Source organism: Mirounga angustirostris, unplaced genomic scaffold (assembly GCF_029215605.1).
Source record: "Mirounga angustirostris isolate CCGP_5_RB_7025 unplaced genomic scaffold, mMirAng1.0.hap1 SCAF_5, whole genome shotgun sequence".
NCBI lineage: Eukaryota > Metazoa > Chordata > Mammalia > Carnivora > Phocidae > Mirounga > Mirounga angustirostris.
In genome coordinates, this window is record NW_026991713.1 from 116,484,611 (window position 1) to 116,510,571 (window position 25,961).

Sequence of the window (25,961 nt, forward strand, 5' to 3'; positions counted from 1 at the left end):
TGAGTTGTTTTACTTGAAATCAACTGATTTGGCAGTCCAGCCTATTTTAATCTAGACACACCCCATCCTCCCCTGCCCTCTCTCAACAGGAGGGAATCCTGTCCATGCCATCTCTCAGCAAAGACAAGATGGCTTCCTTATGAAAATGCGAATCCTCTCCTTGTTCAACCTGCCCCCTCTTTCAGCTATCTCAGCTCCTTCCTGTCGGTTCTAGTTTAGAGCTTGAGGGAAATGCCTGGTCCCTGCCTGATCAAAAAGAGAGTGGGCAAATGAAGGAGAATAAGTAAGTCCTTCTGCTTCAGGAGCCCTTGGCCGGGCCTTCTCCAGGTTAGTTCCAGCGGGAGTTCGCTCGCCATGTGGTCTTACAAAGTGCTACCCAGCAGCCTCCACTGTGAGAACAGCCCAATGATCAGAGAACAGCCTTGCATCTCTCCAGGGAGAGAGCATGCCTAGAGAAGGGGTAATTCTGTACTGGCTTGTGGCCAGAAGAGCAGGAAGAGTATAAGTGAATGCTGATTTCTCTTCTTGAGTAGGTGGCCGGGCAGAAAAAACCCAGTGACTTCATTCACTCATTTAAACATTCATGAAACGTATTGATTATTCAGTGCTTCTGAGAATTGCTGGGCTTCCGTAGTTTTGGAAGACATAAAAAGAGCTGATTTTCTGCTAGAACTGTTCTAACAAAAACCATTTATAAAGAACACCCAGAGCAAGACTGAGCCGATTTTGTTCCTTGTATCCCTGGAGCCCAGCATCATACCTAGAATATAGTGAGGAGCCCCATCACCACTCTTGGTTCATTGATGGAGCTCGGTAAGGGCGTTATGATCACTGACTGGTTGTTAATGTGGTTCTCTAGGGAAACAATGCGTGTCATTTCATTGTTTTGGCTACAACCAGTTTTGTTCCTTAGCTATTAAACCAGGGCAGATTCTTCAGCGTCTCAAATGTCAGACAGCTTGCTGCCTCGAAGTATGACAGGAATGTTGTTAAAGTTGGTTTCTCTTTGCGACATCATTTCTCATTCCTTGTAGATACAGACTCTCCAGGCCAGCCAGAGAGACCTGTTGGCTGCCTATGCTTGCGGCTCTCACTCCCTGCTTTCCCTCTACCAATTCACACCCCTCTTAGCGACCTCCATATAGGTCAAGGTGCATTTCTAGAAACCCTTCCTGTGTTACTACCACCCTGTTGATCCCTTGAAGTCCTTAGTCCTTTGTTCTTACCTCTGAGCCAAATTCACTTGGGAAATGGCGAGATGCGTCCATTGGTGTTTCCACTTAGGTATCATGTGAATCCCCAGGGAGGCTGTACGCCTCAGGAGGGGAAGAATCCTATCTCCCATTTCTTTCCTGTCACATCCCTGCCAAGACCATTCGTTAGTAGTATGGCCTTCAGTGCTCAGGACACACTTGGCAAGTGGTTGTAACTGGGTTTGCTCTTTTATTCAGGTGGAGAAAACAGACCTCGGTTGTACTCCTGGCTCTGTCTTGAGCCACGTGAGTGGTATTCGTGGGGGCTCTTCACCTGCTGCCCTCAGGGCTCCTCAATGATGAGAAAGTAACTGAATGATCTCCTTAGCGTCCTTCCATTCCAAAGTTCTACGTATTTATTTCTATCTTGGTGCTGTTTCCTCCAGCTCGCCCCATCCTTTCCCACCACCACCATTTGACCCCTCCGAGACTCTCCGACATCTTAAACAGTCTGGGGGCACATTTGATGCTCAGTGACAGCCCGACGAGCCTGAAAATCAGGAGCACTCTGCATGCCAGTCATGGCTTACTGAGCAGATCCATGGAGAAGCTCCTGGTGTTTGATTAATTATCGGTTGAGGAAGGAAGCAGCCTTGTGGAGGTTGCTTCTTTCCCATCCCTCCCCTGTATCTCCTCAAAACACTTCTGACCCCGGAAGCCCTCTCCTTGTCCCCTCTAGGCATGCCTACCTCGTGCGAGCCGTGTGGACGCTATTTCATTGCAAACGTGGGGTGAGCCAAGTACCTGCCAAGGTGGAATGTCGCCCAGCAAAGTGGGTCCATGGGAGGCCCTGGGTATATATTGAAAAGACAGACTATGACCTTGGGCAAGTTGTTTACCCTCTCTATGCCCCAGCGTCTTCATCTGTAAAATGGGGCTAATTAGGGTACCCACCTCATAGGATTCTCATGAGGATTTAAGCATTTAAACCTGGGCCTGCTACATAGCAAGTACTCGGTAGGTGTCAGTCATCATGACTATTGTTACCATTATTAAGGATCTATCTTAAACCAGCTCCCAACAGGACTTTTATCTGCATGAGGATGGAAGCTCAGGCAGGAGGTGAGCTCATGGCAGAGCCAGTGGGCTTGCTGGGAAGCAGAGAAGCCCCGGGTGCCTCACACCAGTATTTTTAGCGGTGATAGTGAGTCACACTCATTTAATGTCAAAAAGACTTAAAACTGAAATAGCTTCCAACACCTCTCCAGTATTTTTACCGCACTGTTTTATCTGGGCATTAAAAAAAAAAACAAAACAGTTGTAATTATATCTTGCTCTGCAGGGGAAAAAACCACAAAGGTTTGTCATCGCTCCTTCTTTTTATGTGTTCTTCATTCTTAATGAACAGCAGGCCTCGAAAATCATGGCATCAAGTGCAGTGTGTCTCAGTCAGGTGGAACCGCCTACTGGGCCTCGTTGCGCCCGGTGTCATGACAGGAAATGAATGCATTGTCCTGAAGGCTGTTTGTTGGTCCATTGTTTCTCAGGCCCAGGCCTGCGTGGGACTGTTTGTCCTCCAGCACACACAGCACCCATTATGTCCCCTGCAACATCCTTCATGCAGCTGTGAACATTTGTGCCCAAGCCAGTTTAGCGGCAGTCGGATTCACTCCGAAAGGCATTGCGAACAACATCCCTAGTCAGGGCCTTCCTTCTCTGTGGGAACATCCTGGACTCTCCGCTTCCCCGTCCCACTCGAGCCAAGGCACTCAGGCAAAGAGAGGCCCGCTTTGATGTAACGTATGTACCGCTGCGATTCAGAGGGGAAGCTTTTCGGATCAGCATTTCCCATCTCCAGGTGGAGTCTCCATTCACAGCTTTCCCAGAGCAGGGAAAGGTGGTGCCCAGGTGCAGGCCCTGGCTTTCCGCAAAGGCAACAAAGTCTAATGACTACCAAGCACTTCGTCCCCCGTCCACAAAGAGGAGGGATGTCCAGCCTGGTCATTAACACCACGATAGCCGTGAGACCAACTTGAGATGTGACTCTGTGAACACTCTCAGGCTTCTTCTGGCCCACCCATCAGAGAACACATATTTAAATCATCAGAACACGAGGGGCCCCTGGGAGGCTCAGTCGGTTAAGCGCTCAGCTCTTGATTTTGGCTCAGGTCATTACCTCAGGACTGTGAGATTGAGCCTCGTGTCTGGCTCCACGCCAGGTGTGGAATCTGCTTAAGATTCTCTCTCCCTGTCCTTCTGCCCCTTCCTCCCCCCACCCCCAAATAAATCATCAGAACATGAAACATTGGCTCCCGGGCTAGAAATGGGCGTCAAGGAAGACTGACGCAGGGAGCTCCCAGACAGACATTTGCTGCCGGGCTCTGTCACTCCTGCGGGTTTGGATTTGATGGCCTATTTGCCCTCATCTTGAGGCTTGGGTTGGCAAGGGTGGCGCTAGAAACTGTTCATTTCCTCTTGGGCATGATTTCTGCAATTTCGGTTGAGAAACCCTGATGTTTGAAGGCTTGGTTGTGTAAAGCAAACCAACCATCTGGGCTTTTCCTAGGATCGCAGTGCTGATCTGAACATTTAGAAAGAGGAGCCAGAAGTTAAACATTTCCCATAAGACATATATGTGTATGGATATGTCTGTGTACATATAAATATAAAACTGTGTGCATACACTTATCGGTATAAATCCCTAACAAACACCATTTATCAAAGTTTGCCTACGAATTTCAAAGTGGATGCAATTTACAACGTGACTTAAATACATACAAATACGTAGATGTCCTTGAAATTCTTCACTGGCTAAATTTCCAGTTTCCGCCACTAAACACGACTCTGATGTTCATTCCCAGGGCAAAGGAGGAACTGAACTTGCCCTAGACTCTTCTGAGTCTGGAATCTTCTGGGGCTTATGCTCAGCTTCTGTGCAACAGCTTTGGCATCACAACCCTTACACTCTTCTCCCTGCTCCCATCAGTTGACCTCCCGCTGACTCTCGCTGTCCTGGCCAAAGAATGTTGTCTTTGACCGCCAATCCCAAGGACCCCGATGCCCTGCAGTTCCTTTGCTAAAGGAAATCCGTCTCTCTGCCCACAAGGAGCACAGCTGCCAGAGGTTTCTCCCCACTCCCAGCCCCTGAATGCCGTCTCTCTTGTAAGCAACAGAGCAGAGTAGAAAGACATTCATGGAAGGTCCTTCCCTGTGAGCCAATTTTTCCTGGGACAGTTATTCTTTTTCCAATCAGGAAAGAGTTCTCTTGATAATCAAGTTACTGATTTATTCTCCACTCTTCCCACCCTGCTGATATTTGAGGCTTGGAGTGGAAATAAAAGTAACTTCACATGGAAAACTAAGGATTACTCACTAATTACGTTCCCTTCCCACTCATCTTCCTTGCCAAGCCATCTCGAGTTTTGCCACTTTTTTTTTTTTTTTGAACCTTAAAAATCAGAAGGAGGCAGCAGAGAATGAGAACAGATAAGGCTTTAACATGGGAGTGTTAACGTGGTTCCCTGCAAGGTGTGTTCCTCGTCTGGTGATCGGAGGTCTCTTGCTTTGGGCGAGTGTCTGGATGGCAGCAGACCGGGAAGCAAGTGTGTGAAGATGGAGGGTAAGCCAAATTAAGTAACCGTCTAACATCATTATTGGTCTTCAAGGTTTCCGGTGAAAAACAAATCTAAACAAACATAAAATATTGCAAATTAAAAAGTAATCTGTGACATAAAATTCATAGAAATCAGTCAGTTGGTCAGAGCATGTTTGCAAAGCACTTTACATGGGAGGTTCTCCAACATGTTTGCTCCCAGCACCCCCTCTAAAAAATAATTTTGAAGCGCTCTGCGCTGTTTGAAAGATAACATGCAAACTTTTTCAACAGAAGTTTAAATAATTGCCAAGGAGATAATTTCCAGCAGATTGTAAACATTGATATTTTAGACTAAAAGCACACATGACTCTTAAATGTGCCTGATGGAATCGAAGTATCTGGACAATTTAATGACTCATTTTTATCCACTCACAAATACGGGAAGATTCTTATTTAGTATTTGGAAATGATATAGCCTTTATTTTTCCTCCTTGAACTTACATCCCTTCCCCTTCTCCACTTATTTGTAACATAATGATACTGATTTTTATCCTTGAGAGTCTTTTATTAATCATGCCCTCATGCTTCTCTGCAAGAAGACAGATTTGCAGACTGCGTTTCTGGCTGGAATGTGGAAGGAGGGTTGGAGACAGATTTATGGTCTGAGGGCCTGAAGGACCCCTCGGAAAGCACTCGGCAGCCTGATTCAACATAATGTTCAGTGTGGGCGGAGCAAATAGCCCGTGCCTGGGACCTGGATGTTTCCATGGCTTCATCCCCAGTGAACACGCAGCAGGGTCTTCATGGATGAGAGGGGGGAGGCACGTAAAAATTGAAAGTGGGTTCTCTCGCAAAACTCTCTATAAGACTCTGGTAGCATAAAGCAGCACTACTTGGGCCGGACGCGTGAGAGCACACCCTAAGAGTGGGAGAAAGCTTTAGCCCTCTTCTGTATAGAAGGCGCCTGCCACCCCGGAAAGCAGCCCACAGAATCAGCATTTGTACCCCCAGACCAGCACCAGCTGCCTCATCATGGCGGGGCAGACCCAGCCCGGCTTTGGGCAGAGCATCCCGGGAGCGGCAGGGCCTTCAGCGGTGGTGGTGACTTCACCAGCAGCTGAGGGCGACCTTGACCAGGTGTCAGCACTTCTGCTCAGATGAGGGGCTTTGCTGGGACTTCCAGGGCAATGTCCCCTGAAGGAGCCAAAGCGGGAGAGCTAACAGTTAGCCAACACCGGAAAAGACTTATTTGCAAACCCATGTGAAACACCAACTGGTCACCCCTCAGAAAAACTGGGGTGAACGTTCAAGATTCCCAGAGGCACTGCATTAGCAAAGGGAAGCCAGAAGCGAGAGGGTATTGCTTTTCACTCAACGCAATCCCGTTTTCACCTCAGACCCTTGTGACCTGGGCAAAGTTGAGGTCGGAACAGAATCTCCCTGGAACTTCCAACGGGTCAGTCCGTCACTAGAAGTGAAACAGTAGCTGGAAAACAGAAGACTCTGAGACTGAACGTGCCAGGATGGCGTCTGAATTTAACCCGAAGTTGGTCTACCTTTACTTACTCTACAAGGCATAAACTGGGAATTCTCTGATGTGGGAGACCACCCAGTCAAATTAATTACCTTCGGTCAAACCAAGGCAAAGGGCACAGATAGTGAAGAAAAGCAGAAGTTAGCATGGGGAGGCCTACCTTCCAATTTTTATATAAGACGAGGGAAAAAAGAGGCTCTTGACGATCATCAATCCTAGTGCCTGCCTAGAAAATGCTGACCACCAATAACCATGACCTGCGCACCGAGTAACTGCTTTTAGTTGTGTTTTCAGAGAGTTTGAGGTTCTATGAATGAGAAATAACACAGATGTGCCAAGTATTTTACTGATGCGGAAGACAAGAGTCTCTCCATCATCTGTGAGCAAAATGGAGGGGGACAGGCAGGAAGAGAATTGTCCTCTAAAAAAGACTCCATGCTATGAAACAGAGGCCTTGCTTCTAGCAAATCACCAAAAATGAAAAATCGGTAGGCAGCCAAGTCTGGCTAGAACATGTTCTGAAAAGAATTTTCTGTGTCCATCAGCACTCTCCCTTTGGTTTTTTTTCCCCAAGAAGCTGAGAAAACAATCCTGAACGGAAACAACTCTGGGCTGGGAAAGCATTTTGGCGCCTGAAGACAAATCAGCAGATGCACATGTTCCCAGAACAGCTCCCCCCCCAGACCCCAACCCATATTGGCATGTAACTCCCTAAACCCCCCTCAGCTTGGATGAAGTGAGGACATCCCTACCCAACACTTGATTCTATTGTATAGGAGCAGTGAATGAGGCATCAAAGCCAAGTGTATCCCACTCTGAACATCAGTGAGTCACAGATTTTTTCCACAGTCCATTACTTGGATTAGTTCTATATTACTTATCTAGTTGTTTGGCTTTGTCCACGAAATTGCAAGCTCCTTTCTTCCTTTATATCCTCTGTAGTACCTAGAGCACAGGACAGGGCTTAATAAATATACTGTTAAATTGATTGGATACACATGATTCAATTGCTGAGGGGAAACAAGCCATTATCAGAGATAATTTAGGATAGCCTTGAAAATCTGACCTCTGCAGATCCTTTAAGTGAATGTCCTAGAGGATAATCACCAGGGCACTGTGCATCCTGGCCTGGCCAGATCCTGTCTTGCCGTGGAAATCTGGGAGATGCATTTGAGAGTGATAAACATGTGAAATAGGGAAAGGAGAGAAGAATGCGAATAGAGAGAGTTCTGTGATGTGCCAAGCCATTTTATAGATGTAAACTCACTCATTTACTCCACATTACAACACTGAGAAGTATTCCTTTTACAGATGAGGACATCGTTGTTCATAAAGCTTTGAGAAATTGAATCAGGGATAAAACTGGAAGTTGGATCTGATTGACTCTGGGCCCTGAGCTTTTTCCAGTGCACCACAAGTCCTCCTTATAGAGAGAACCCTCCTTGGGTCTGTTCCTGATAACTCACCCTGGCCCCTGTGTACAGGTCCTTCCCTCCCCCAGCCCCTCGCCTCCCTCAGCACTGAGCAAGGGCTCCCTGCTGCAGAAAAGCCAGAGCAAAGGATCTCCCTCCTCACAGACCTTCCTATCTGAATCCCAGGCTAGTCATGGCCTTCCAAACATATTGCATCTATTTATAGAGAAAGAATCAGATAAGAAAGGAGATTTCCTGAAGAGAAGGAAAGAGGAAACCTAGGGATGTCACGTGAGCACATGAGGCGTCCCCTTGACCCACTCTATTCACATCCGGAGTACTTGCTTTATTAGGCAAACTCAAACTTTCTCACCTTGGAAAACAGCTAACACAGAAAAGGAATATGATGGGTCTTCAAAAAGGAGTCTCCAGAATGTCATTTGAGGCTTGGTTGCTAAGGAATTGGCTCCCTATCTTGTATTTGATCAACAGCAGCTGCTCCAGATCATTCAGTTGTGTTCCTTCTCTAATGAGTTTCTTTAAAATCAAAGTAACAACCTCAACATCTTGTCATTTGAAATAACAACAGCAATGATCATTGCAAACACATAATACTTAAAATGCCTGAGACTTTATTTTACTTTTATGCTCACAGTGACCTGATGAGGCTGTTCTTTTTGCACCTGCATTTCACAGATGAGGGAACTGAGGTATGAGAGACTTGTCTCTTGCCCAAGGTCAAGGTCTAAGCAGTGATGGTGCCAGAATTCAAACCTATGCAATTTGGCTCCAGTGCAGGCTTGTAACAACTCTAGGAGAGAGATACTATGCTGAATTACAAGGATATTTATTATGGAAAATATATCAAATGCATCATCAGAAATACATCAGATACCAAAACAGCTGTGATGGACATCATGGCTCAGCATCTTACTTTCTTCTTGCCTTTGCTTTTGTAAAAAAAAAAGGGGGGGGGGTAGTGAGGAGGATTCAGAGTCTAGTACCCTTCAGATATAGTAACATCTGGTCCCTAGGACTAACTACTCCAACAATCTCTGTATTTAGTTTAGGTCAGGTTTGCAGAAGAGCCCTCTAAATGACTCCTTGCCCATATTCATTGGTCAGTCCAAGTGTAAAACAATAAATCCCTCATTTGTTAGCAACCAAAGAAGAGTTGGGGAAGTCAGCAGTGGGTAAGACTTTAGGCAAGAGGGGAAGGCTAGAATTGATTGACATCTGTCATTTATATCATTTGCAGCCAGGATGCAAGAGATTAAGTTTACTAAAGATGGGAGAAACACTATATCCCTGTTCTTTGCCTTGCCAGGAAACATTTCCCTAGCAACTCCTTTGATAGAAAAGAATGGCCATTTTTGCCTTCAGAGACTCACTCTAAAAGCTCTTTAAACTTCTAGTAAAATACAGTGGGTTTAACACAGCTTAATAAATCTAATAAAATGTCAATAACAGAATGTCAGGAACAAAAACGTAAAAGGTCCAAGAGACCAAACGAATATGTTCATATCTCTTTAGAAGACAAAAATTTGATGAGATTTTTACACAGAAAGGAGAACCCAGCCACCCAAAATGGCTTCCTGGGGGACAACAAAGAGAAGGGAGTCAGTTTGACCCCCAGAGACCTAGAAAGACTCAGGTCTTGGAGTCACCAAGTAGCACAGAAGGTTGTGTGAGACTTACAAAGAAAACGCAGATAAAAGAATGCAGACACGGTTCAGCTTCTGTCCTTTCCTCCTACAGCCAGCCAAACTGCCTACCTCCCGCCCACACACACAGACACATGGACACATGCGTGGGAAACAAAAAATTATTTTCAATCTGATTCTATAGATTTAAAAGGGCATTGATGAACATCTATCACAAAGGACCTAAACCATAAATATCACTGGGAAATTTTAGAACATCAAAAACAAAGAGGAGATCCTAAAAATGTCTAGAGAGGAAAAATAAAGCTGTTCACATAAAAAGTATCAGGATAGCAGAACCCATAGGTCAATAGATCATTACCTTCAAAAAATGCGAATTTTTTTTTCCGGCATGAGTTCTATAGCCAGACAAATTATTAACCACATACAAAGATGGAATAAAAGATCCTTTTAGATATTTAAATGCTCAAATGTTTTACCTTTCATATGCTCCTTGTCAGAAAAATACTGAATGATGTTCTTCAAAAAAATATGGGAGAAAACCATGAAACAGAAATTATAGGAACAAGAAGACCTAACACAGGATGACATCTGTCCAGGAGGCCTAGAAACCAACTAGTCCAGGTTGGAATATGAGAAGGGACGGCTCCAGGGAGATCTTCTGGATAAAAAAACAAAACAAAAACAAAACTAATGTACTGGATTGAGAGGAAAATAGAATCAAGAGGCATATTACCAAGCTACTGGAATATTTAGAATTAATGATTGTACACGTTAAGAAAAAAATAGTCAATTAATAATAATAATATTTTAATTTTAATAATAATATTTTCCCCTTCAAAGGAGTTTATTTCCCGGCTCCTGTACAGGAGGGGACGCACACCAGGCACCACCAACCACCACCCCCCCACCACCCCGCAAAGGCATGGCTTCTTCCCGGCTGCCCTGGCTCGGGTCCCGGGAGGGCCTGCCAGGGATGGTGGCAACGAGGCTGGGGCAGAGATGGCAGACCAGCGGGCCCAGAGGACGCAAGCAATACCAACAGGCCATGCACTGGGCCCCAGGCCTGCAGGCCCAGGTGGGACAGGTAAGGCTCCGCCTTGGGCCATGTCTGCTGGGGCCCTGGGCTCGGGAGGAGCACCCCGCTGGGACTGCCCGCAGAGGCGTGAGGACACCCGGCCGCCCCGATAGGAGTGGAGGCGACTTCAGTGTTGACACTTGGGTTTTCCCCAAGTCCCTGGAGCCAGACGCACAGCCCTGGTCGGGGGAGGGAGGGGGCTGGCCAGGCCCTGGCCGGCAGGGGAGCGTCAGCAGCACATCCCACACACCCCGGGGGCCCGGGGATTGCGGAGGGTTGCGGAGGGGGCAGGCACCAGGGACCGGGAGACCCCAATCTCCTGCAGACTCGCGCCACTGAGAGGTTAGCGACGGCCCCACAGCACACGTTCCACATGTCAGGCACCAGGGTTACACAGCTACTGAACTGACCCGGGACAGGTGAAAGGTGGAGGGTGGCCCGCCCCCATGGGGCCTCTCGTGGTGCGTCCCACCCCACCCCCACCCCGAGGGGGAAAAGGGAGCAGAGCCAGGGCAACTGCAAAGGCCCAGGGGGAGAGAGGCACCCGACTCCCTTGGAAAAGCCAGGGCCTCAAATGGGGTTAGGATAGGTGGGGGACCCTGGAGGGATAGTCTGGGCTGGAGCCTCCCTTCGCCACAGCATGGGCAGAAGCAGTAACAGGAGACCATCAGAGGGGCTGGAGTCTGTGGGCTGCGGGGGGGGGGGGGGGCGGGGAGCAGGGGCAGCTCGAGGCCGACCAGCCAGTACTTTGGTGTGGGGTCTAGACCACGTTGGAAGGGTAGGGATGGGCACCTCTGTCTGTCTGTTCATCGGTCCAGCCTGCTTCCCAAGCAGGACTCAGTTTAACTCCTGAAACATTGTTTAAATTTGAATAAGAAAAGGAATGTAATCCTGATAGTCTACTTATCTCAACCAAAAAAAAAAAAAAAAAAAAAATTACACAGTCATAATAATGCAAACTCTGAATATCGATTCACTCAAAAATTATGATACAGAGGTGCCTGGGTGGTTCAGTCTGTTAATTGACTGACTCTTGGTTTTGGCTCAGGTCGTGATCTCAGGGTCCTGGGATCAAGCCCCATGTGGGTCTCCGGGCTCAGCGGGGGGAACATGCTTGTGGATTCTCTCTCTCCCTCTACCCCTCCCCCTGCTCTCTTTCATTCTCCCTCGGTCTCGCAAATAAACAATTAAATAAATCTTTAAAAATTATGATATAAATTGGAAGAATGGGAATTATGATTAGATTTCTAAAATTATGTTCATGAGTTACGGTAATTAAAATTGAAATTAAAATTAATTAACCTTAAAAGGCAGTATGGACGCACCATTCCAGACATCTAGCATGGCAGATGCCATGTTTTGGTACTTGCTAAACCTTGCAGAGGTTGCTATTCATAGAGAAGGAAACAAAAATGTCTAAAAAACAAAGCTCTTGTGGTTAGCCAGTGAAAGAGTAACACTTAATTACAAGAGGAAAGGCACAAAAAAGAAAAAAACCAAAAAGAGTTTAAAGATAAAAGGTAACCAGAAATTTATATGTGGCTTAATTATGGAAATAATCACATAACAGTTTATGAGGGAATTCAAGAGACAGGGTAATTTGGAGAGTTTATTCTCATTTTATATATCCATGTAATAAAAGTAGCATATTATATACATATTTATTGTAAGTCATATATATGTATACTCTACATATATTTCAAAATATTAGCAGAGATCTGTATTATGATAGTTGAATTTGGTATTGTGAATGATCTTGGATTTCATCTCTGCTGTTACTATTATAATTAGGAAAAAAACATTTTTAAATGAGTTCTTTTTATAATTACTGAGTGTTTTCTGTTTACTTTTCCTTTTGAATTTATAAAATTATAACATTTAGAATTGGAAGAGACAGGAGATTGAATTAAGATGGTTAACTGAGCACAGATGCCTAAAAATGACAGAAAGTGGTTACATGTTTAAAATAATAAACCCACCATATAACTGGAAAACAAGAAGAGATATTCTCGGTGGACCAGAAATAAGAAGGAATTCCTAAATAAGAGAAGGCGGAGAGGATTGGGATTATAGAGGAAGATGTTTTTCAAAAAAATAAAAGCCTGTTTTAGAGGGAAGAAAACGTTCTGGAATTCTCCAAGACACCAACCCCAGGCTTGGAAGTAGCAGTGATGAGAAGCAAGAGGGGAGCCCAGAGGCAAAGCTAGGGATGCTGGTAGCAGTCAGATGGGACAAGGTCTGACTCCTTCTTGCCAAATAGAGGCTCTGCCTTCAGGCAGGGGCAATGAATATGAATTTTGGAAGAATGCTTTGGAAATATCCAGAAATAAAGGGGAATCCCTATACTCAGAAGACTAACCACCGGCTCACCTTGCTGACACTTGTGCATGAGAATGCTAGGAAGCAGAGAAAACATTCGCAGACAGACTACAAAGAGATTCCACCTACAACCATGAGTTCACAGCTAAGAATGGTCAATCATTTGAGAAAACTAATATCCCAAAGAGTTGTACCAAACTCAGTAAATGGAAGCTTTTTTTTTTCCCCCTGAGGACACAGGGGTAATATTCTCAGAGAGATAAGAGAGGATATTGCATTTCTGAAACTGAACAGGACTTTTTTTTAAAAAAACGGGAACTATTTGAGGCTTGGGAATAAAAACTATGAGGGTCAAAAGAAGAATCTACAGGATCTAGTCTGTATATCCCTTCCTACTGCATTTCTGAATATCTCTGTGTTAACAGGGAACTCATCATCTTATCAATCAGTCCATTCCATTGTTGGAGAGCTCAAATTTAAAAGTTCAACAGTTCTCTCTTATATTGAATCTGATCTTGCTCTCAAATCCGTTGGTTCCAGGACGCCTGGGTGGCTCAGTTGGTTGAGCGACTGCCTTCAGCTCAGGTAATGATCCTGGAGTCCCGGGACCGAGTCCTGCATCGGGCTCCCTGCTCAGCAGGGGGTCTGCTTCTCCCTCTGACCCTCTTCCCTCTTGTGCTCTCTGTCTCTCATTCTCTCTCTCTCAAATAAATAAATAAAATCTTTAAAAAAAAAAATCCGTTGGTTCTGGATCTTTCTCTGGAGCAAAATTTAGCTTTTTCTTCTGCAAGAACACCTTTCCAATATTTACAAATACTTATTACATCTCTTCTAGTCTCCAAGCTAAACAATTATTCAACTGTTTTCCACCTGACAGCTTCTAGAGTCTTTATGCTTCTGCTGACCCTTCCCCTGAGCTCTTTCTAGATTATCCCCAATATCTAGGAGAGAGACTCTTTAAGGCAGGCTTGAACTTGCACATGGTATTTCAGATGTGGCCTAATTTTCCCACAGTGGTATTATTACTTCCTCTGGTTACTCAGCTGCTATTAATAACATCTAAGCTGACATGAGTGCGGTGCTTTCCTTGAAGAATTCCAGGAAATGAGTAAGTAGGTCTGTTTCTGTAATGTTGAATATTAGGTTCATCTATCTAGTAAATATTTATTAACCACAGCTATGCTCCAGAGACTGTACTAGGTCCTGGTGGGGCTCCTAAGATGAGCAAAGCATAGACGCCTTCAGGAAGTTTACAGTTTAGTAGGGAACTTAAAGTACATGCATAAATAACAATGTAGCCTCAGGAAAGGGACACCAGATGGTAGAATAGTACAGATGCAGAGCTACGGATCCAATAGAGATGCATCCTCTAAAAGCAGAAATCCTTCCTAATGAGCAATATCTCAGTAGGACAGAGTCCTACTGCCCAGGTTCTTTGACTGGACTTGGACCCTGTTTGCCAAGTTGTCTCTTCCCAATCCGTCCTGGTCCCGGTGCTTGGTGTGTGTCCCTGTTTGTTCTTATTGTTCCCTCTGGGTTTGAGAGGCCTGGCTTTAAGAACGAAACCTTCCGGGGATCCGCGCTTGGGTAAATGCTCAAAAATATCGAAGGCAGGAATTTGAATAGATATATGTATTCCCATGTTCACAGCAACATTCGTCACAATAGCCAAAAGGTAGAAGCAACGCACGTGTCTATTGATGCGTGAGTGAATAAACCAAGTATGCTATATACATACGGTGGAATATTTTTCAGCCTTAAAAAGCTAGGAAATTCTGATATAGGCTACGGGAGGAGGGAACCTTGCAGGCATTATGCTATGTGAAATAAGCCAGCAGCAGAAAGACAAATGTCATATGGTTCCATTTATATGAGGTATCTAGAGTAGTCAAATTCATTGAAATGGAAAGGAGAAGGGTGCTTGCCAGGGGTTGGAGGGAGGGGAGAATAGGGAGGTAGTGTTTAATGGCTACAGAGCGTCAGTTTTGCAAGATAAACAGAGCTCTGGAGATGGATGGTGGTGATGATTGCACAATGGCGTGTACTCGGTGCTATTGAACCGAACACTTAAAAATGGTTAAAATGATAAACTATATATACATATATATATACATGATAAACTATATATACATATATTTAAAATATGTATGTAATACATATTAAATATATTTAAAATAGGTGTGTAAAATATGTATGTATATATATTTTATCACAGTAAAAAAAAGAATCAGTCTATCCGTGGCCCTTAGATATTACAGAATTCAATTCTTCACCCCTTTTCCTGGATCTGATCCACAACTTTGCCCTTCCTTGTGTATTGTGTTTGCCCTTCCTTGTGCAGTTGCTCACAGCTGCTGTGCCTGTGACAAAATGTTAGCAAATGGAAAACTGTGTTCCCAGACTGCAGCCAACAGACAGATTCTAGAATCTTCTAGGGCAAGACTCACACGCCACTCAAGAGGCTCATCTGCCTTTAAAACTGCATGGAGCAGGCCCATTAATTAACCAAGAGCTGGTTTGGCTCTAGTCTGGACTGAGCCTGACATGAAGGATCCCTATCCACGTTCGGGCCAATCTGGCGTTTTCCACAGAAACTCATTCTGAAGGAGGCTTTGCCCAGCATTTCTCCTCCATTCTCAGGAGAGGACCTCATTCTCGTGGGGTGGGGGGTGGGGGGGCAGCCACAGCACCTGGTGTTGTTGAGTTTTCAAGTTAGGGAACAAGCTGACAGATATGAAAAAACTGAAATGACTGTGTCATAAAGAGCAGTTTATTAATTTTGTTGACAAAGGTTGTTTAATTTGAATTATTTATGATGCTTTATAGTCCACTGGAGACTGCCCACAGCTCGTTCAATAGGAGGCAATCGCCAGTGTAACGTGAGACTTTGGCCTAACTCTCAACTGTCAGATCCTCCTAAAGGGGAAAGGCAGGTCTTTTCAAGAAAGAAGAGTTATTAATTTATTCAATAAATACTTATTGATATTGATATGATCATTTGGCAGCATGTGATAATAATAGGGTGATTGATTAAATGGAAATCCACTGGTTATAGGTCCATAAACATTCTGTTTTTATATGAAAACTACTTCACCACAATCTTATAAACCCCAAAGCAGTTGTATCTCCTGAGTATTCAGGGAGGCCAAAAGTGACATGCTATGGACCAAAATGTGCCCTGTCCCCCACCACCCAAATTCATGTGTTGAAGTCCTAACCCCAGGACCTCAGAACATATTTGGAGATAAGGTCTTTAAAGAAATAGTTAAGGGCGCCTGGGTGGCTCAGTTGGTTAAGCGACTGCCTTCGGCTCAGGTCATGATCCTGGAGTCCCTGGATCGAGTCCCGCATCGGGCTCCCTGCTCGGCAGGGAGCCTGCTTCTCCCTCTGACCCTCCCCCCTCTCATGTGCTGTCTCTCTCATTCTCTCTGTCTCAAATAAATAAATAAAATCTTTAAAAAAAAAAAAAAAGAAATAGTTAAGATCAAATGAGGTCCTTCGGATGGGCCCTAAACCAGTATTTCCGGTGTCCTTATAAGAAGAGGAAATAAGGACATGGATACACACAGAGGAAATATCGCGTGAAAACACAGAGAGAAGTCAGTCCTCTACAAGCCAAAGAGAGAGACCCTGCCAACACCTTAATCTGGAGCCTCTTGCCTCTAGAATTGTGAAAGAATAAATTTCTGTTGCTTATGCTGCCCAGGCTGTGGTATGTGGTTTATGGCCGCCCGAGTGAACTAGTATGCTCTACCATTGCTAGTCCGCTTCTCTGCCCACTTAATCCCATGCCTTCAGTGACATCATAGGCAAGACGTCAGGATTGAACTGTTTGGATTCACGAAGGAGCCGAAGAAACCCACAGCTAATAAATCTTCCTAGCAACACAGTGTGCTTTAGGAAGGAAAAAAGCATGGTGGGAGGAGGTAGGGATGTACCATGCTCCAGCTCAGCAAGCTGTTGGCTTACTGAAAAAGCATATTTGTTATTACTCCCATTTCCTCCCAGAGGAGGACTCTTCCGGTTTAGGAAGTCTCCCCAGGGGCTGGCATTGCTGTATTAATAGCTCAGCACCCAGGCTTCCATTTACCAGAGTCACAAACACTTCACTCAAACTGTGCCGTCTCTAAGTAAGGATCTCGTTTTGATCGTGATTTACATGAATATGAAAATCCCCAAACTTTAATCCCAAAAGAAGGATGCCATTTCCAGCAGTCAGAGAATGTAGGTGGTTAGCTCATTGGCTTTGTACTCCGAAAGTGTCTGCTTTGAGCTTCTCCCTCACCACCACCTCCGACACCCCCACAGGAGCCATATGGTCACACCGCCTACTCAGCCTGGCCATGCCAGCATTCACTTTTGCTTCTTTAAGGGAACATTACAGACTCCAGGCAGAGACAGCTCTGGTTCAAGCATCTTTCCGGTGCTATGGACTCTACCTGTTCCCCAAATTTTCTTGCCAAGAGTTGAACGGTTGTCCCAGCTTTTCCCCTAATTTCCTGGGCCATGTACGCAGTGTGCTTCTTAATCTGACCACCCCCACCACCTTTGTTCCAGGCTAGTCCATGGCTGAGCTGCCTGGACAGTGGACTCAGCAGCAGCCCTGACCACTGGATATGACTGTCCAATTCTCACCTGCTCACCTGGATGGGGCCCATGAGTTTTCCTAGTTGAGGTTATAAGCCTGTCCCTCATATCAGTCTAATATGAACCCAACCTTTCCGTGCCTCATGAGAACTCCAGGCCAAGAACAAGCTCTTAGTGCTTGTCACCTCTTTACTCCTTTGCCTTTTACTGCCTGAAGTCTGGCCCACACTTAACTGCTTCTCCCTTCTTCTCCTCTTGTAGAAGGAAACTTTGCACCCAATTCAATAGCCAAAACAAATTTGGTATTTATGGAAGCCAGGCAAAAGATTCCTCCCTAACGCTCTCTTCCAACAGTCTTACTGATAGCAAATCTGTGTGGCTGACCTAAGAACCAGGCTACTTTCACTTTGGAATGCATGGTAGATGGATCAAAAAATATTCACAAATCATGCCTCGCCCAACGGCTGTGAGAACTCTCATTACAAGCACCCCTTTCTGTCTTGGGGGCTCATCAGCCTCAACACATCTCTTTGAAATCCACACTCATGTGAACCTCCACCAGCTCTTGGACTAGATGGCAGGTTTGTTTCTGTCATTCTATCATACTGTCCCCCATCCCCTCCTTCCCTTTCTAGTTAACCACGTACACACCGTGTCGCCTAGAATTCTGGGATATCTTTCTTTGCTCTTCCATTTTTCCATGCTTTCTTATCACACCGTTTCTGCTGGTTCAAAAGGAGAGGATCATGTGTGCAGAGCTGTTTATGCCCAAGGCTGTGCATCGCATGCTGCCAATAGGGTGGACTCCGCAGAGCATTGGCATAAGGAACACTAATTGCCACTCTGATAAACTGAGACAGAAAAATGCCTCAGGAAAAATGCCAGACCCATTTTAGAATAGAAATCCTTAAAGCACATCTCCAGAAACACCAGTCATTTTGAGAAAATCATCCTTTTCTCTCCCCCAAATTTTCACTTCCTTTGGCTTCATCCTCATCTCTTGGCCATTCTAGGATTGTTCTCTGCGGGGCCTGAACAAGGCCGATCAAGCTGAAAAAACAGAGCCCAGAATCAAGGTCTCTGCCGTTGTCAAGTTCAGGATTAGCTGGAAAAACCCTTCCTTTCTGGTCCCGTCCCCCTATCATGAAACGCCATTTTCCCAAGACATTCTTGTAATCTAATGTCATTCACCAATCAGAGAGCCCAGTGGGGTGATATTTAATTCATGTCTGTCAATCACGACACAAAGAAAGGCCTTCAGCTGGCCACCGAGAGAATCCTCTGCCTAGGCAACAAAGAGTCGGCGGGGATCTGTGGTCCCAGCAGTGCACTGCGCTCCGGGACCAGCTCCTCGCCGCCTCGGCCCTTGCATGGCTTCCGAATAATTGTGGCTTTGGAAGCATCAAGGCAGATTAAAGAAATTAAATCCACAGTGCACCCCTGTGACATAGTTGGGAGAGAGAATAAGGTTGGGGCTTTCATGCTTTAGCTCTTCAATCACAGATCAGCACGTCCTAGCCCTTAGACCTCTGTGTCAGATCCAAATATTTAAATTTTAGAGTAATTACTACCCCTAGCCCTCCTGAGGGGTGCTTGTATTTAGCTCCGTACTTTTTGAACGGACGCCTCAGCAAACCAGAGTGGTTGTGGTATGAGCTAGAGTATGAAAATGAAAAAAATAAAACAAAAACAAAATTTCCCTTCCATGCCTTGCATTTATCTTTGGAAGTTGGAGGGATATGAATAATAAATAAATGAAATGAAACACTTCCGTGGCGATTGTCCATAACACAAACACAGGATCCTAAGGCGGCAGCTGCACAACAAAGGCACAGTTCCTCAAGTTCAAGATTAGAGCACCAAGGATTTTTTTTTTTTTTCTTTCCAAAAACAATCCTTAGGAAATATAGCGTGTCTGCCCTTCTCCCTGCCTCTCCCATACTAGTAATGGAATCAAAAGGGTTTTGTATGTTGGGACTAAGCGTGGGGACTTACACCAGCACAGGGTAATGCAAAACCTAATCCACGTGTCTTTTTATTATAAGATACATACCCATCTTTACGTATAAATATATATGTAAAGATACGCATATATTACATAGATGCATACATATATTGACATATATTTTACATCTTTCTCTTTCAAAATATTTTTACATTTGTTCACTCAATTTTCAGGAAGGTAAGAAAGGTTTTACTGACCCTTCTTTAAACCCCTTTTATTAATGGAGAACAGTAAGGGAGGGTGGTATGGAATGAGAGATGGGGACCAGGGAGGCAAAAACAAAAGCAGTTGGGCTTGAGGATAGGAAGACTTTGCCTTGCATCTCAGCCCCTCCGATTTCTAGCTCTCTGACTTTTTGAGATCCCTAACCTCTTTGATGCTTGGTTTTGTCTCCTGCTAAGTGGAAATATCATTCTCATGATGAAATCAGATAACGCAGGTAAAAGTTCCTGGCACACAGTAGGCTCTTAGAAACAGTAGTGTCTTCTTGACGCCCAGAGCAGGCTGACAGCAGACTTGGAACTTCTGCCTCTAACCAGGATGCCCTGGACCATTGGGCTAGCTGTTTGTGCTGGCTGCTGATTGGTGGTACTGGCGTGGCTCAGTCGGATGGATCCCCTTGGTTCCCCGCCCTGCCCCAGCAGCCGCAGCCCACAGCATCTCTTCCAGAAGTTTCCCTCTCCTTTTTCCTCATATTTGCTGCCTCTGTCTTGGGAACTTACAACAGGAGGAGTTTCAGGAAGAGGTTATCCCTCCTAGACCCAAGGGCTTTTATGCTCTACAACGTATGCCTACCATGCTAGGCTAAAATTAATATTTCAAAAGTAGGAAATCACCAAGAAATTTGACTTTCAAATGGGCCTGCCTCATAAAGGGTTCAAGTTAAAAAAAATCAAGTTGGTATAACCAGTCTTTCCTCCAGGCTCGGTCTGTGAACTTTGAAGACCCACTTTGCTTTTCCAAAACCTCCATGACCTCAGTTGCAAAATGAAGTGTTCGAATGAGAGTATGTCTTTTTATTTTCTCCTTCTTTATGTAACCTCCATTTTAATTACTGAAAAATGGGGACAATAATACCTCACACATTAAGGTTATTGTGAGCCATTTTTTTTAGATTGTATTTATTTATTTGACACACACACACAGAGATAGTGAGAGAGCACAAGCAGGGGGAGCAGCAGAGGGAGAGGGAGAAGTAGGCTCCCCATTGAGCAGGGAGCTGGACGCAGGACTTGATCCCAGAACCCTGGAATTATGACCTGAGCCAAAGGCAGACGCTTAACCAACTAAGCCACCCAGGTGCCCCTATTGTGAGTCTTAAATGAGATGTTACATGCAGTAGGCATAAATCTCAACTCAAAAATTCTGATGTGTTTTTTTAAATCACATATTCTCTGAGCCCTAACCCCCTGGGCACTGGAAATTGAACCTTAGAAGCTTTCTTAACACACATCCCCAGACGGAGCTCCCGAGCCTTACACAGTACCAGGATGTGGTCAGGGGTGAGGGGTAAGGGATTCTAGTCGATCTTTGAGATGTCTATTGCCCTGGCCCACAGGGGTCTTTCAATCAACCCTCCTGCCATGCCTGGGATGAGGGGATGTGTGATGAGGCTGGAAAGGCCAGCACGTGTGGTCTCTGAAGTCTTGCCCCCTCCCTGGGTCACTACCAGGAAGCAGCTCTTCTTCCCCATGGCTCAGGAACCCATTGCTTCCTGTCACTGCAGTAGATTCCCTACTGCTATGGATGGTGGGAAAGTTTTTCACCATTTAGCCTCTACCTATTTCTCCAACATGTCTCCTATCATCTTTCCACATGTATCCTCCAGGCCAGCCATGGCAAGGAACCACTGGCATCGAACCATGTCTGCCATGTTTTCTCCCCTTATGGCTTTGCATATGTTGCCGTCTATACCTGGAACTGTATTCCACTGTATTATAATGGCCTGGGTGCAGCTCTGTTTTCACTGCTCGGCTAGAGGAAATCTGAGTTTCAGCTCTGCATTTCCAGCCCCTTCCTGAAACAGAGCAAGTGCCCACTATAGATTTGTTAAGGCAATTTTCTTCTTCACTGCAGCCCTATCTCTTAGCCTTCCTCTTCCTTCTGTCCTCCCCTAAAATCCTTGCCCTCTGCGCTTGAATGCATGGCAGCGCTGTCCATAGGTGAGCCATCTGGGTGGTAACGTGACCACCAGGTGACCACGGATTTGAATGAATCACATGTTCTGGCATTAGAGAGCCAGGAAAGAATCTCGGTGGCCCATCCAACCTTCCATTTAGTGCAGGACTCACCCTGATGGATGGTCACTCAGTCTCTGCTGAAATAAATTCCTAAGGCTCTTATAGGAAGTGCACATGACGGAAATATCATGGAAGACTCTAGCACATGAGGTCAACGTTACCAAGAAGAGCTCCTGGCATTCAGGAGCAGATTTGTTGTGCTGTTGAGGATAGGGCAACCCAGAACAGAGAGGTGCTGAGAAAATATGGATCATCTACTTTCTGCAGAGTTTATTTTTCTTTCAGATTACAGCCCAGGTGAAAAGGATGCTTGAGGACCCCAATCTTGTGGGCTGTGTCCTGTGGGCTGGTCTTGGCTGGAATTCTACAGGTGAATAACTGCAGCCTCCTGATCCTCCTGCGAGGAGCCTTTGTTATCGCCACAGCAAGTTTTGGACTCTTACAGTTTTTGAAGAAGGAAAAAAAGAGGCGAGGACAGTGGCTCTTTGTGTCTCTCAAAGGCGGCACTGTTGCCTTGGGCTGGCATGGCCCACAGACAACGGGCTGCCCTTCATGCGAGATTGTTTTACCCTCCCGACGCACGGACCGCCAGTGCCAGCCCACATGCAGGAGAGGAATGCCGGGTGCCCCGCCATGTGAGGGCACTTTGCAAAGCAGCCAATGGAGAGCATCTTCTGTTGGATGACTCTCCTCTTTTGCTCCCAAGGAAGCAAGTTTGGGGAAGTCTTTCCTGTCACCTGACTGACTTGTGACTCTTAGCAGACAATAGTGGTCTTGAAATTAGAAGTGAGTTTCTAGGGATCTCTGCCATATTTCCTGTAGTTAGATTCATTTTCAAAAGTTGAAAGCCAATGAACAGCTTTATCTTTGTAAAGAGCGATTCTGCACCATTCATTCACTGATATGTTTAACAGGCATTGGTTGAGGACCAGTTTTGTACCCCGCCCACCCCCCACCACACACACACACACACACTGCATCTGGTGCAGAAGTACTGATGGGAAACACTCCTGTCTTCATGGAGTTTACAGATAAGTGGTAGTTCACTAGGGTAAGTAACAAAGGGGCATTATGTGCCACAGGAGCCAAGGGGAAGGGTCCATGGGAGTCATGGAGGTTTTACAAGGAAGGCAGTGACTGAGTTGTCATGGTGGACAAGTTGAAGTCAGCCAGGGGCTGACAGTGCTGAAAGGCAGGCAGTGTTGTGAAAGTAGTGAGAAAGGACAGCACATTCAGAAAACTGACATTAATTCAGAAAGGCTGGATGCCAGGTGTAGGTATCCTGGGGGGAGTGGCGGGCAATATTGATGAAAATATATAGAGATTTTGAAAACAAGCCATGGGTGCCATTTGGATTTTAGATTTTACTCTGAAGGTAACTGGGGGCCTTTGAAAGATTTTTGCTGGATGGTGACATGGTTAGGTACAGTGAGGCTGCCAATAAAAGAGTCCCACTCAGAAAGTAGCGCCTTGCCAGGGGGCCATGCCAGCCCATGGAAACAAAAACACAAGGTTCAGAAAGCTGGGACCTGTCCTTCTTCCCCACTAGCCTGTGTACTCCTTGAGGGCAGGCAGAGTTGCTTTTACTCCTGTACCTCTAAAACCTACCTTGGTAAATAGTGGTAAGTGCTCAGCAGATATTTGTTGAATGAATGAACAAATGAATGAATGAACACATGAATGGCTCTGCCCTCTTGCATTAGAGGGAGCAAATATCATCTTTCTTTCATGGGATTTCATATCAGATTTTCTGATACTTGAAGACCACTATTCCTTTAGTCTTTTATTTTCAGGCTCCACGGCCTTAGATCCTTCAACTCTCCCTCATGTGACAGGATTCTTCTACCACTGTCCCTATGGAATTTGATTTGCCATTGACCATCTGATTAAAATGTGGTCCTGAAAATGAAACACAAATTTCCAGGTAAGCTCTGGCCTCAGAAAAGGCTCTGAGACTCTTCATCTGATTGCTCTTCAACTCAGTTTCACCTGGTTGTTTTGGCAATCACCTAAAACGGATGACTCATATTGTGCTTAGAGTAAATTAAAATCTCGAAATATTTTCCATATGTTCTATGTGTAAGCCACATCTCCAGCAAGACAAAAATAAATTTTAAAATATTTCTCCTATTTGGTATATATGGTTTATATCATTTAGATTCAAGTGTGGGATTATACATTAACTCTTCGAAACCTCGACTTGTTTTCTTGGACCCATTGTTGCAGCCTATTAAAGCCATATTAGCTACATCTTCCAGTCTGATATCATCTGCAAACATGATCAGTGTTCAATCAATACCCTAATTCAAACCACCACGAGAAGTGTTTAACAGACTAGATCCCTGTAGCATTCCAACTAGAAACTTCCCTCAGGTCAGTGTTTTCAAACTATGGTGGTGATCTTTTAGTGGATCATGAAACAATTTAGGGAGTTGAAATTGGCACTAAAAAAAATAGCCTAGAAAAGAATATATCAGAGTTTATTCCATGTAGTAAAGGTGTTTTGTATTTTGTGAAACTTTTGTCTCAACCACACACACACACACACACACACACACACACACACACACACACCACATATTCCCAGGGAGACACATGATAGAAGAGCAATTCACCCTCTTGAAGCTAGCCATGGCCATGTGACTTGCTTTGGCCAATAAAATGAAACTGAAAGTGATGTGTGTCCCTTCTAGGAGGAAGCATTTAATGGCCAGTGCTAGGTATTTTGGTGCTGCAATCCCCTTCCCATGTTGACTAGGGAAATACTAGTGGCAAGGATGAACAAAACCTCCTTCCAGACCCCTCTCAGACATGGAGCCTAGTGAGAAATAAACCTTTATTGTCTTGAGCACCCGAGATTTGGGATTTATTTGTAACTAAAACCTAAACTAGCCCATCCTAATATGTGGTTTATCATTCACATATTTTCCTGTACTTCAAGCCATCTTAGTCTTTAATTTGTGTCTTTGTTTCTATAGTGATAAATCTTGATTCTTATGTCTCCCTACAGTTTATTGAGCTATAATAATTCTCTCTTCTGATTTTCCAGTGTTTTGGGGGTTTTTGCTGTGAAAGAGTCACATTGCAAGAATCCTTCTTGAATGAATATCAATAGTGGGGCAGTTGGAAATCATACTTTCTTCATTATATTTGGCAAAGAAAAAATATACTTCTTTTTAGAGGAACTCCACCCTTCAGCTGCAACTCATTACTGTCTACCTAAATGCACTAAACTAGCCAGAAAGCAAATGTTTCCCATTACAAATGACATTTATCAGCTAGTCTCAGGACTAGGTCTCCTTCAAAATTGATCTAGTTTGGAAGAACAGTTATGAGTCACTACTGGATTTCTCAGTGCTTTCAAAGTGAAAAAATGCAATGGATGATATGATTAACATCAACCTATTGCATCTTTTTTATGTATATATCAACCGTAACATTTATTTTTCAAACAAGGCATTTTATTTTTTTGGCTGCCAATATTAGAATGCCTTCCTGAATATATCTGGTCCTCTTTCATTTGCATTGATACCTTACATTTTGAAATTTTTTGTATAACATATTCATTATTATATTTTCACAATCTGTTATTTTATTTTGCATTGCTGCCCATAAATTGAATTATATTGTTAAAATGTTTGAGTTCATATCATTCAGACTTTAAATTTGATAGGAGTACAGGAAGTCCCCAACTTCTGCATGGGTTATGTTCTAAAAATTTATAGTCTGCTTTTGGGAGCTTAGGTGACATTTCCCTGAAATAATTCTGAAATCCATGATTAATTCCCACCCTAGCCACCCAAAGCCAACTTAATCCCTAAAGTAGTAGAAATATATTTTTAAGTGTTTAGGTGTGGATCATCCTAGATGTCTAATCATCATATATAACAATGTTTGGGAAAGCCAACTCTTTGGCTTAAAAAAAGACACATTTTTTTTTTTTGGAGAAAATACTTGTTCCCTTAAATTTTCATATGGGAAGGGAAGAAATGTGACCACCCTAATAACACATTCTTCTCTTTCTTACAGCTATGGAAACAACAGTCTGTTGACTTATTTTTTTTCCTGAGTATAGAAGCATAAGAATCTTTTCTTCCTCTTCAGGTAGCTTAGGTGAGCCTCTTAGAACATCAGGTATAGCCTGAGATGGATGGTAAAACAAAAAAAGTCTTTGTAAATCACATATTTCTTTCAAAATACTCATACTTAATTTCATGTGGTAGCTTAAAAGATATAGACCCATGTAGAAGCAATATAATGCACAATTAACTCAAATAGGGTCTTACCTTCTCATTCTGATTTCCCAACCATAAAGTACTAATCACAATCTAATA